The sequence below is a fragment of the Bison bison genome, unplaced genomic scaffold, assembly GCF_000754665.1.
Source record: "Bison bison bison isolate TAMUID 2011002044 unplaced genomic scaffold, Bison_UMD1.0 scf7180017864461, whole genome shotgun sequence".
NCBI classification, from domain to species: domain Eukaryota; kingdom Metazoa; phylum Chordata; class Mammalia; order Artiodactyla; family Bovidae; genus Bison; species Bison bison.
Window position 1 is genome coordinate 4690394 of NW_011495023.1, and position 9614 is coordinate 4700007.

At 35.1% G+C, this 9614-nt stretch overlaps 1 long non-coding RNA gene across 1 annotated transcript; it reads right to left on the minus strand.

Annotated features, from left to right (window-relative positions):
• Positions 1-236: 236 nt before the first annotated feature.
• LOC105002997 lies at positions 237-9564 on the minus strand. The gene is made up of 3 exons (XR_827054.1): positions 7835-9564; positions 4940-5021; positions 237-631 (listed from the first exon to the last, which is right to left on the minus strand). It is a non-coding gene; the product is annotated as an uncharacterized LOC105002997 (long non-coding RNA).
• Positions 9565-9614: the final 50 nt, after the last annotated feature.

Sequence of the window (9614 nt, forward strand, 5' to 3'; positions counted from 1 at the left end):
ATGGGCAAACAAAAAAAAAATGATTATAACTTCTTGCTTCTTGTCTTTGGAAAAGCCTGGGGGTATGTTCCGAAAGCAATAGGTCCTTTTACAAGCAATCCTTCTACGAACATCATTGCACAGGATTCTGTACAGAAGAAGAAAAGCCTACACAGCCACTCTGACAACAGTAAAAGAAAAGAAAGCTATGGTAGGAAGCATAAGCAAAAAATAAAAGTAATTTTCATGAAATAATTCTTCTAGGAAAAAATAAAATGCAAATTAGAGAATGTATCTGCATATACTTGAAAAAAAATCATTGGTTCTAACTTCCAATCATGCAATTTTCTTTAATTGTCTAAACTTGGCTTAGGTTACCAATGGGTTTAAATTAAATCTCTGTATAATGTTTCCGTTGACTCATGACCTCCTAATAAGTTAAAATGACATTTGACTATTACACTTATTAACTGAAAAATACAACAGGTTTTAAACCTACCTCCAAAAATCCATTGAAATGATAATTATGTGGCAAATTATTAATGACAGTCACATCTGGGGATTCCACAAATGTATCTGGTAAGATGTCTAGGTTTTCCTCAGTAATCAGTATGTGCTCACTGTAGATATGTCCCAAGAGGTATAAGAAAATCTGGAAGAAAATGCAGATACTTTTTAAGTTTTAAATCTGTATAATGCACTGGAAATTGAGACTTTTATTTAAAAAAAAAAAAAAAAGCTAGTCTTTATTAGATTTTCCCTGTGGCATGGAATATTTCTTCTCTATTGTGACACCTCTGGCCTCCTTTTTCTTCACATTCACCCAGGTCAAACTGCCAGCACAGGACATGTGAAATCCATATTTTGAGCTATGTAATTCAACTGAGGCCTAGAAAACTTAAAAATATAACTACTACTATGATTTATCTTTGTTTCCATAAATGACTATGGCTTAAAATCACAAATGAAAAGAGGCTTGAAAGGCCCCAATTAAGGATTAGAAATAGGACCTAGAAGCAATTTTTTTTAAGTTAAGATTGTTCCGTTTCAAAATAGGAAAAAACCTAAAAACTGAATGTACAAGTTTTCCTAGAATAGCAACGGGCAGTATCATCTACCTCCACTAAAGACAGTGGTTTATGATAGAAATTTGCATATCTAAACATATCTAAAATGTATATGACCTATCTCAAAATTATTCTGTGATTTTATGTAGATTATTTTTCATTATGCCCATTATGAATCGTGCCCCTCCCCCAACTCATATCTTAAAGCCCTAATCGTCAATATGCCTATTTAAGATGGGGGCCTTTAAGAGAATAATTAAGGTTAAATAAGGCTTTCCAGGTGGCTCTAGTGGTAAAGAACCCACATTGCCAATGCAGGAGACATAAGAGACATGGGTTCCCTCCCTGGGTGGGGAAGATTCCCTGGAGGAAGGCATAGCAACTCGCTCCAGTATTCATGCCTGGAGAATCCCAGGGACAGAAGAGCCTGGCAGGCTATTGTCCATAGGGTCACAAAGAATTGGACACGACTGACGCTACTTATGAGGTCATATTGGTGGAGCCCTGATGCAATTCAACTGGTATCCTTACAAGAAGAGGAAAACACACCAGAAGTCTCTTTCTCTCATGCACGTGCACCGAGGAAAGGCCACTGCAAGAAAGGTTCCTTCAGTAAGCCAGGGAGAGCTCTCACCAGAACCCAACCCAGACAAACTTCGACCTGAAACTTCCAGCCTCTAGAACTATGAGTAAATAAATGTCTGCCATTTAAGCCACACAGCCTATAATATATTTTGTTATGGTGGCCCAAAGAGACTACTGCAAGTCCTATTTTTTTCAGGTACTTACTCATCAAAAAGAGCTCCTTGACCACAACCTTTTAAAACAGGGGAAGTCCTTGCATTTCTAATATAATAAGATTCTTCAATGCCACATTAGAAACCAAATGGTCCTGCTTTACTTAGAGAATACTACTATAATCTTTGGATAAAACTACATAAATCACTGAATATTGAAGTAAAAACAGGAGAAAGTAAAAAATAAGTGTTTATCAAGCAGCACAAAAGGAAAAAAAAAAAAACAGACTCAAAGCAATCTTAAAAGCTAAGAACTCTCTTTCAAAGAGAGGTTTCAAGAAAAAGCAAGTGACAAGAAAGGTAACATGCAAAGCACCATCTTGGAGACACAACACATAAATTAAGAAAGTCATGGATAATCTTCAATTTCACAAAGTTAGAGAGGTAAGACACATATCACACGAAATGTTAATGAAAGCCAAAAAGTAGAATGCAATGTGTGAGTTTGGTGGTACAAGTGACAGGGCTATCGTCAAAGCAGTCGTGACTCCGAGATGAGATCCCTAGATAGCTAGAGGGAAGCTACTGTATAACACACAGGGAGCTCAGCCTGGTGCCCTGCGTTGCCCTAGAGAAGGTGGGAAAGCGGGGTAGCGGGAGGGAGGCTCGGGAGGGAGGGGATAGAGGTATACACACAGATGATTCTCTTTGTTGTTCAGCAGAAACTAACTCAACACTGTAAAGCAATTATCCTCCAATTAAAAGAAAAAAATCACTGTTCTCTGGGGTCTGAAAGTATGTCTGAGAACAAGGGGTGGAAATGTGGTGAACGGTGTGAAACTGTTCCAAATCAGAGGAAAGGCTCGTGCAAAGCCCAGAACAGAATAAGGAGCCAGGCCTAAAAGAAATGGAAGAATAGTGTTGAAGGACAGTGAAAGATAAGATGAAAAATAATTTAGGAACAGACTGTGGAGGGTCCTTAGAGTCAGAAATTAAGGAGTTTAGAAGATTAGACTTCCTCCTACTGAAAGTGGGGGTCCAGGGAAAGTTCTTTAGTGGGTCTTAATTAGGGCCATGATGAAAGAGGTATTTTAGAAAGAGTCATCTGGTGACAGTGTCTAAGATACAACGGAAGGACCGCAAGAGCCTGAAAGGAGATAAGGCCAGTTAGGAGACCTCTGTAATAACTTAGGATAAGGCCTGAACACAGCGGGATCGAAGAGAGAGGAATGTTGGGGGGAAGGGATTTCACAAAAGAAAGATCTTCAGAAATTGTTTGCTGAGTCCTTAATCTTTGTTTCCAAAAAGAAGTAATATGTGTTAATTCTTTTATTATGGGGGCCCTTCCCAAACTTCCTCTTTAGACAATGCCATTTTACAAGGAAAACTCATGTACTTGCCATGCACAAGTAATTACTGGTCTGGGATGTATTTGTTTTTTTAAGTGACTGTGGGTAAAAAATTGAGGATAAAAAGAAGAGATTAACCTTTGAAGTTCTGCCCTAGGTGGAAAAATAAAACAAAACCAGGTGTATGGGAAACCACAGATTTAGATGAGAAAGAACCAAGACATAATTTTCCATACATTTTTCTCACGAAAGTATAAGTATTCCTCATAGAAATACTTTCCCTAAGGAGAGGTTGTTCAGAGGATCCAATTAGACTGGGTATGTCAAAGTGTATTGAAACAAATAAACCATTCCTACATGTGGTAGGTATTATAAGGAAAATATATGTTATTGCAGTATTGCTTTCTACATACTCAATTTTCGCTTTAAAGACAATGCTACTGACCTCTCATTACTCAGTCAGGAATTCATGGGAGTTACTGGTTGAGATAAGCTGAAGATAAAGCATGGATCATTAAAGTAACACACAGATTCACTCTGAGAAAATACTAGATTTCAAGGGCTTAAATCCAAACCACTGACCTCATCACTAATCATCTATGTTAATCAGCCCAGTTAGGAGTTACAACAAAAATACCACTGGATTCTTCTTTCAAACTACCTGGTGTACTAGATTTCACTACTCAAAATCTGAGGATTCCTCTATTTAAAATCAGAAGATTTCCTCAAGTTTTCATTAGTTACAAAACAGTTATGCTTCTTGTATGAGCAATAAGAGTAACAATCTATTCAACACTGTATGGTATTTACCTTTCTAGCCTTTAAAAAAAAAATCCCATTTTATGTTTGCTCAATATAAAAAAGAAAGAAAAATTCTATATCAGTTGTTCAGGTTCATATAAGATCTAATTGCCTCATACACTATAATTTTGCTACCGGTTTACAATTAGCATGCATTTCTCATGCATGAGTTGACCCAATTACATAACAAATTTTGCCTTTGGGGATTTCTCTTGACTGCTTGTCTTCTGTCCACCATACAACTCAATTTCACACCATCAGCAGCTTGAACATGGCCACAGTCAGTCTCTGTCAAAGTGATTTATTTAAATTACAAACAGAGACCAGATCCCCAGACAATCAACTCTACCCTCATGCTCACCCTTTATACTCAGTGTACCTTTGAATCAAATCTTTTAATAGACTATAGACACTGCTATTCAATTATTAGGCCATGTTTATCTACAATAATCTAATATTTTTGAAGCCAACTCACAAAATCTTAGGGAACCAAATCAGCAGTATCCATGTGAGCTTATTGATGGGCATATAATTTATTTTGCATTCTAAGAAGTCAATGAAAAATTATGTAGCTATCCCCAAAAAAAACTAAAAACAATTACATTTCAATATCAAATTACAGACAGACTCTTTGCTATAATGCTAAAAAAAAAAGAAGGGCTTCAACCTGAACTTTTCTTGTAAAGCAAGTAAGCATTTCTGGGTATGCTAAATGTGAAAATAGTAATAAAAGGGGATATTTGGGAAACAGGACAGATAACCATAATGATAGATGCTACAGGTAAGGGACTAAATGTAGAACAGGTGAAAATTCTATTGTCTATGGGCCAGTGATTTAAGGAAAGGGAGTTCTAAAGATTCCCACTGAAGCCAACATACATAGGTGCACTTACACATGCACTCATGTGCACACAAACACACACACAACACACACATACACACACTTGAATATTTCTTCTGTGAGTCAAGGCACAAATCTTGACAAATCACATAATGGTATACTTACCATTTTAGTCACTCTGTAAAATACAAGATTTGTCATCTGGGTCCTTTTTTTCCTTCCCCTTCATACAATATTTCTCCACCACCTGAAATAAATTAGAAAATAAACATCTCGATTTTATCTACAGCACTAAGATTGTCACAGTCTCTAGGGGTGGAACTTCATCATTTTATTTCACAATTTATCCCCAGACTGTCTCAGCTAATTGAAAATGCAGTTTATATTAGTGTGTAAACAGAAAAGCACATCAATACTCTTCTCCAGGCTGGACTGAGTCCCTTAGATGTCTGGGGGTGATTCTGCCTTACTATCCTGCTGCAGATTTCCTGAATGCACTCCTTATAAACTTGAAGGTGGTAACCAGGTGAATTAGAAACTGCCTTTACAATTATGCCAGAACTATAAGGACAACAGAAGAAAGACTTTTTTTAATGTTCGAAGTCACAGGAATTCCTCAATTCATGTTTATAAGTTGTAATTTAAGAACGTTTTTCTAAATATCACTAAGTAAAGAAAATGTGAAAATGTACTAAGACATTTCTGCCATTCCTGACTTTATACTCTAGAACTGGGGAGGTGGGGTAGGCAATCAGACATCTTCTGGAATTTCATGGGAAAACTTTTTTATTTGGGGAACTAGTTCTTTTTTTCACTCCAACCACTCCATAAATTGTGAAATCTTGCCTCTCTTCTTATTCTTTCTGCAGCTATACTAAGAGAGAAATATAGTGGAAGAATTTTAAATTGCAGCATTTAATAAATCTCCCAGATTCAATATGTTGGCATTATAGACTCCAAAAGAAAGAAGTTAAGGTTAAACCCGCTCTCACCCTTTTCATTACACACAATTTCAAATTTACAGTTGTATTTCATCCCACACCTTGGTAACACACGCAGACTAAGTAGGCATTTCCAAATGATTTCAAGCCTTTGACAAATGAATATGAGAATGTCTGAAAAAAAATTTCATAACACTAACACAGTAACAAGCAATCAAAAATGCCCATTCATCCATAACATATTATCCAAAACACCTAGGAGTTGTCATTAAATCCACTGTATTATGTCTTTATACTTTCCTTAGTCCAAAAGGGATTAAAGGCAGTTCAGAAAGATCTGGACAATATTCTAAGATAAACCAAATACAAGTAAGGAAATGAAGCAAATGGAAAAATAAAGATTACAAATACCCTGACTTAGTTAACATACCTACATCAACCTATTTTAAACCCAGAGCTCAAATCTCATATCCCTTGTGATTTTCAGGATAAATGCACTCCATCCCAGCATCAGGAGAAGACTCTGGTGTCTCTATCTGACCTTCTTCCTCCCAAAACAGACACAATCTAGGCCACGTTCAAAAACATCTGTCTGGATTTGGCCAATATATTTCAGTGGTTTGGGTTCATCTGAAAGTAATGCAGAAAACTGGACTAGTCAAAATACCACCTTTCAGATTAGCCCATGTTTCTTACAGAAAAAAAGATCCTTGAGTAATATGGAAAGCCTGGGAGGTCATAGGAAAAGTTCATGAAGTTGTACCCTCATACATGAATAATCAACTCACTAGACCTCAGAATATTTAACAGCTTTTTTTCTCCAACAGTAAATCCCTAACTTCTTGTGCACTGTTGGTGGGATTGTAAATTGGTGCAGCCACTATGAAAAACAGCATAGCAGTTCCTCAAAAAATTAAAAATAGAACTACCATATTATTCAACAAATCCACTTCTGGGAATGTATCCAAAGGAAACAAAAACACTAACTCAAAAAGATATCTGCATTCTCATATTCATTGCAGCATTATTCACAATAGCCAAGACATGGAAACAACCTAAGTATCCACCAATGGATAAATGGATAAAGAAATTTCAAGATGTATGTAAGTATGTATGCACACACACACACAAAGAAATATATTATTCAATCATAAAAAGGAGAAAATCCTACCATTTTCAACAATATTGATGGACCTAGAAGGGATTATGCTCAGTGAAATAAGTCAAACAGACTTATTGACAAATACTATATGATCTCACTTATATGTGTTACCTAAAAAAAAAAAAAAAGAAGAAGAAGAAACAAAAAACCTGCACCAAACTTACAGGAAAAAAGGTCAGTTTTTTGGTTACCAGATGGGTAGAGAGAGGGCAAACTGAAAGAATGTGGTCAAAAGGTATAATCCTCCAGTTATAAGATAAGTTAGTATTAGATATGTAATGTACAACATGATGATTGTGGTTGACATAGCTGTATATTATACAAGAAAGCTGTTAAGAGAGTAGATCCTAAGGATTCTCATCCCAAGGAGGGTTCTTCTTTTTTTTCTTTTCTTTTTATTGTATCTATTTGAGATGATGATGTTATCTAAACCTACTGTGTTAATCATCTTACAGTACAGGTAAGTCAAACCATCGTGCTGTACAGCTTAAACTTATACAGTGATGTATGTTAATTATTTCTCAATAAAACTAAAGAAAAAATGATAAATCTCTAACAGTAATATTATGAAATTTATATTTTATTCCTGCTATCTAAATAGTAATATGCCTCATCATGGCTAAAAGAACTACTTATAAGACTGTTATGGTTGATAACATCATGACTGTCGCATGTGTGTGTGTTAGCTCCTCCGTCATGTCCGACTCTTTGCAACCTCATGGATTGTATCCCACCAGACTACTCTGTCCATGGGATTCTCCAGGCAAGATTACTGGAGTGGGCTGCCTTTTCCTTCTCCAAGACTGTTGTATAAATTTGTTTCAAAAGATGTTATCTAAATTCCATACTTTTGAAAATCACCACTGTCTACCTTATAGGTTAAGATTAAGATACTTTAATCTAAACAGTATTTTGTATATACTGCTATGTATATAATAAACATAAATTTATACATACCTGTGTTATAAGGGTTTTTGCGTAATTAAGAATGGATCTGCAAACAGCCTCTGGTATTGAATAAAATGTATATTCCTGCTAAGGATAAAGGTTGGTGAAATGATCAGTTCTTTTCTTATAAAATATGAATACTGACTTAATTTGAATATAAATTAAAAGGCTTACCTTTGAATCAACTGCAATCCTTATGTGAGTTGTCACAGGGATGTCTTAAGTAGAACTGTTTAGTTCTTTTTGAAATAAATTTGTGATAGTTGAAGATTTATGATGTAACTTTGTTTTATGCAACACTTTTTATTTTTTAAAAAAAGGTTCTCCAAAAATAATCCAAAATCAGAAACATTACTGAATGTAACTGCCAGTGAAACATATCTCTAATTTGCATTTTAGAAAACAAAAATAGAGTTTGATTTAAGGAAAGAATGAAGGGGAAGAAAAACGATGGAGGCAATCTTCAGTATTCGTGATCAGTGGGTTGTAAGGATGGGGTAGAAAAAACTAAGGAACAGAAGCCTTGAATCCTTAAAATTCAAATCTTTCTCTTCAAAGGAAAAAGTCCTTGCTGAAATAAAACGCCCATTTAAAGAGCAAACAATGGATAAACCTTAGAGAATATGGCAAAAAAAAAAAAAAGTGTCTCTGTCTCTTACTCCCTAAACAAATTTTTTAAATATCATATAATTCTGTTTTTGAACTTTTGACAAAATTCATTCTCAGACTGTATGCTATGATTTTATCTGCAAATTGTGACTATATGTAGGTACATAACAAAGACAGCCAAATACCAGTGAGTTTAAAACAACCTGCTAACTACACATTTCCCAGAAATCAATGCTACATAACTTAAAACATTTAGACACATAAATTTTGGTGACTGTACATGAAACACACAAAGTAGACTTCTTGTGGAAAAGTGTATGTCTTGCATATTTGTTCATACTTTTATATAATACAAATTTTCATTTATATTTCCTCTGGAGTACTTAACATTGAATTAACTTATTTCTAGAAAAAATGCATTTTGACACACTTCATATAATAAAGAAACATAATTACCACTTTAATAAGTACTCAACACTTTTTGGTCCCTAATATGTTTTGAACTTCTGCTAGTTTCAATTTTCTTTTCCAAGGAAACGCTATTAGTGAACAAAACTCAGCTTTCAAATCCAAAGCAACTTCATATGTAAGTGTTTATTTCAGAAATTAGATGCAATATGCCACTTCAACAAACACCTAATTTAAAATATGAAATCTTGAATACATACATTGAGCAAACATGAGATTTCTCCAGATACCTAACCTTGTATGTATATTCTGTATGCTTACTCACCACAAAAAATTAACTGATAGGCTTTAACATTTACCTATACAAGTTCTATTCTGGAAAAATTTTTTAATTCAGAATCATTTAAAATGAAATAAGACGCTGTTACAATAACATCTCTTAATAGCAATGACTATTATTTCTAAATACACAATTAATTTAATTAAATTGATTTGCTAGATAAGTCAATTTACTTGATAAACCAATTAAATAAATTAAAAGTGTACTCAGAGATACACAGGCGTAACTCAGAAATATTGCATGTTCGGTTCCAGACCAGTTCAATAAGGCAAATATCACAACAAAGAGAGTCAAATTTGGGGGTTTCCCAGTGCATCTAAGGAGAAGGCAATGGCTCCCCACTCCAGTACTCTTGCCTGGAAAATCCCATGGATGGAGGAGCCTGGTGGGCTGCAGTCCATGGGGTCGCTAAGAGTCAGACACGACTGAGCA